The sequence below is a fragment of the Schistocerca piceifrons genome, chromosome 3 (assembly GCF_021461385.2).
Source record: "Schistocerca piceifrons isolate TAMUIC-IGC-003096 chromosome 3, iqSchPice1.1, whole genome shotgun sequence".
Classification (NCBI taxonomy): domain Eukaryota; kingdom Metazoa; phylum Arthropoda; class Insecta; order Orthoptera; family Acrididae; genus Schistocerca; species Schistocerca piceifrons.
In genome coordinates this window covers 427,969,335-427,973,498 of record NC_060140.1, presented here as the reverse complement: position 1 = coordinate 427,973,498, position 4,164 = coordinate 427,969,335, and positions in this window count along the sequence as shown.

Below are 4,164 nucleotides of genomic sequence, written 5' to 3'. Positions count from 1 at the left end.
TCACTGCCTCTATACTGACACTGTCGATAAGGTCCGGTTTGTCCGTAGCTACAAGGTCTAAAATATGTCCGCTGCCTGTGTGTTGTCTAACTAACGTTCAAGACAGTTTTCGAAAAACATGTTCAAAAGTATTTCACAACACTGTCTGTCCATACCACCTGCGATGAATCCATAGACGTCCCAGCCTATACGCGGTAGATTAAGCTCCCCCCCCCCCCCCCCCCCGCCCTCTCAACTACGAGGGCAGTTCAATAAGTAACGCAACACATTTTTTTTCTCGGCCAATTTTGGTTGAAAAAACCGGAAATTTCTTGTGGAATATTTTCAAACATTCCCGCTTCGTCTCGTATAGTTTCATTGACTTCCGACAGGTGGCAGCGCTGTACGGAGCTGTTAAAATGGCGTCTGTAACGGATGTGCGTTGCAAACAACGGGCAGTGATCGAGTTTCTTTTGGCGGAAAACCAGGGCATCTCAGATATTCATAGGCGCTTGCAGAATGTCTACGGTGATCTGGCAGTGGACAAAAGCACGGTGAGTCGTTGGGCAAAGCGTGTGTCATCATCGCCGCAAGGTCAAGCAAGACTCTCTGATCTCCCGCGTGCGGGCCGGCCGTGCACAGCTGTGACTCCTGCAATAGCGGAGCGTGCGAACACACTCGTTCGAGATGATCGACGGATCACCATCAAACAACTCAGTGCTCAACTTGACATCTCTGTTGGTAGTGCTGTCACAATTGTTCACCAGTTGGGATATTCAAAGGTTTGTTCCTGCTGGGTCCCTCGTTGTCTAAACGAACACCATAAAGAGCAAAGGAGAACCATCTGTGCGGAATTGCTTGCTCGTCATGTGGCTGAGGGTGACAATTTCTTGTCAAAGATTGTTACAGGCAATGAAACATGGGTTCATCACTTCGAACCTGAAACAAAACGGCAATCAATGGAGTGGCGCCACACCCACTCACCTACCAAGAAAAAGTTTAAAACCATATCCTCAGCCGGTAAAGTCATGGTTACAGTCTTCTGGGACGCTGAAGGGGTTATTCTGTTCGATGTCCTTCCCCATGGTCAAACGATCAACTCTGAAGTGTATTGTGCTACTCTTCAGAAATTGAAGAAACGACTTGAGCGTGTTCGTAGGCACAAAAATCTGAATGAACTTCTCCTTCTTCATGACAACGCAAGAGCTCACACAAGTCTTCGCACCCGAGAGGAGCTCACAAAACTTCAGTGGACTGTTCTTCCTCATGCACCCTACAGCCCCGATCTCGCACCGTCGGATTTCCATATGTTTGGCCCAATGAAGGACGCAATCCGTGGGAGGCACTACGCGGATGATGAAGAAGTTATTGACGCAGTACGACGTTGGCTCCGACATCGACCAGTGGAATGGTACCGTGCAGGCATACAGGCCCTCATATCAAGGTGGCGTAAGGCCGTAGCATTGAATGGAGATTACGTTGAAAAATAGTGTTGTGTAGCTAAAAGATTGGGGAATAACCTGGTGTATTTCAATGCTGAATAAAACAACCCCTGTTTCAGAAAAAAAATGTGTTGCATTACTTATTGAACTGCCCTCGTAATTCTGCATGATACGGGTATTTCCGCGCTACTGAGCGTTCATTTTTTGTATGATTTTTCAACTGTTACGGCGGAGTCGGGTGGCCGATAGAAACATCTGATGACTAACTTACGTTCATCTAGGCCTTCTTTTCGCGTCCAGGTAACGTCACAGTCAGGCTCAACAAATGAGGTGATACGGGAAGCCAGCCGGGGTGGCCGAGCGGTTCGAGGCGCTACAGTCTGGAACCGCGCGACCGCTACGGCCACAGGTTCGAATCCTGCCTTGGGCATGGGTGTGTGTGATGTCCTCAGGTTAGTTAGGTTTAAGTAGTTCCTAGTTCTAGGGGACTGATGACCTCAGAAGTTAAGTCCCATGGTGATCAGCCCGATTTGAACCATTTTTGATGAGGAAAATTAGACCAGGAAATGAGAAACTAAAATAATTTTGTTACTTGGGCAACAAAACAAGTGCCAGTGAGAGGAGTAAAGGGTGTGTGAGGTGCAGACTCGCAATGACAAGACAAGAATTTTTGAAATACAGAACTTTGTGTACATCAAAAATAAATTTAAATGTTAGAAAGTATTTTATTTTGGTATTTGCCTGGATTGATTAGTTGGTTGATTTGGGGGAGGGGAGCAAACAGCGAGGTCATCGGTCCCATCGGATTAGGAAGTCTGTCGTGCCTTTCCAAGGAACTATCCCAGCATTTGCCATAGGAGATTTAGAGAAACCACGCCACGGAAAACCTGTCAGGGTCGCCGGACGCTGGTCAGAACCGTCGTCCTGCCAAATTCTGCACCTCCTGGAGTGCAGGCTTGTACAGGAATGTAATGTGAACCACAAACAGTTTATGCACGAAGAGAATAGAAGCTTTTGAAATGTGATGTTATAGAAGAATGATGTAGCCTACATGTGTAAATAGGATAACTCATGTCGTGCTACAGAATCTATTTGGAGAGAAAACAACGGTACAACTTCGTTCAGGAATACAGAAATACAAGTCGCGTACGAATGAAATAAATAGGAAATGCAAGGAATTGATTGTCACAAGGACTGATTCATTATATAGAAAGGTCAAATCAGCCTTCGATGAAATTAAAAACAAGAGCCGCAACATTAACTGTACAATGGGGATTCCACTGTTAAGTGCAGCGGAGAGAGCATATAGGTAGAAAGAGTACATTGGGGGCCTCTATGAGGGGTAGGACTTATCTGGTAGAACAAGAAACAGGAGTCGATAGAGAAGAGATAGTGGGTCCAATATAAGAATCAGAATTTAGAAAGGCTTTGGAAGACCTAAAATCAAATAAGGCAGAAGGGATAGATAACGTTCCATCGGAATTCCTAAAATCATTGTGGGAAGTGCCACCAAAAAGATTATTCACGTTGGTGTATGAAATGTATGAATCTGGAGATATACCATCTGACTTCCGTAGAAGTATCATGTGTACATCTCCCATTGTTGCAAGAGCAGACAAGCGCGAAAATTATAGCGCGGTCAACTTAACTCATGCATCCGAGTTGTTGACAAAAATTATATACAGAAGAATGGAAAAAGAAACTGAAAATATCTTAGATGACGATCAGTTTATCTTTCGAAAAGGTGAAGGGACGCAAGAAGCAGTTCTGACATTGCGGCTGATAAGATGAACAAGACTGAGGAAAAATCAAGACACGTATCAAACACCGCTAAATTGCTAGGTGAAAGCACAGGATAACATATTTTCTTTTCTGCATTTCACCTAGACTGTGTGCTCACCAGCAATATTATTATTTTTTCCTTCACACAAACTACTCAGGAATTCCATTTTCCTTGTCCTCCACCTGCATCTACGATAACATAATTATGCATTCAAATACAACAGATGTGTGCCGTTCGGTGTTTCTTGTTGTCCAGTGTGTTATGCAGTTTAATATAGCTTCGTAAACGTTTAAAAATTAAACGAAAAAATCTAATTTCATCCATTCATACACTGGCAGCCGCATTTTAGACATATTAACTCCGAGCACTCTGTCGATAGATTTGTACCTCCTTTTGGAATTCGCAGTTGCGTCTTACATTGTATTAGGCACTTTAGGCAAAACGTCGTGTCCCATTGAGCATCGTATCACAGCTCCAAAGACTATGACTTAAATTACACCACAAGGGTAATAAGGTCGCAGTACCTCGCCTTTTTATTCACAGAATGGTGTCGATCAATAGTGTTAGCTAGGAACAGGTATCACCAACATTATATAAGGCAACACACTTTTTATGTTTTGATTACAGATTAAACATTTGTGACACTCAATATATGAATATGAAACAGTCGACAATGTGCAGAAAAGCCGCGTAATGAAAATTCATGAAAGTTCGAGATCCCTGAATCAGGTGTTCCCTACGTGAGTATAATGTCTTGTTGCTCTATTCTAATACCTATTATTGAAATACTATATAAAATTAAAAAAAAACGTGTTTCACTGAATAACAAATCTCGGAAACTACGCTACAAGTCCGTTTCTCATGTTTGTTTTTGAAGTGTTCCTTATCACTTACAAGGAAGATGTACGAGCTCCCTTTCATAAAAGTCATTACGTGAGTAAGCTTTACATTACGCCCGCG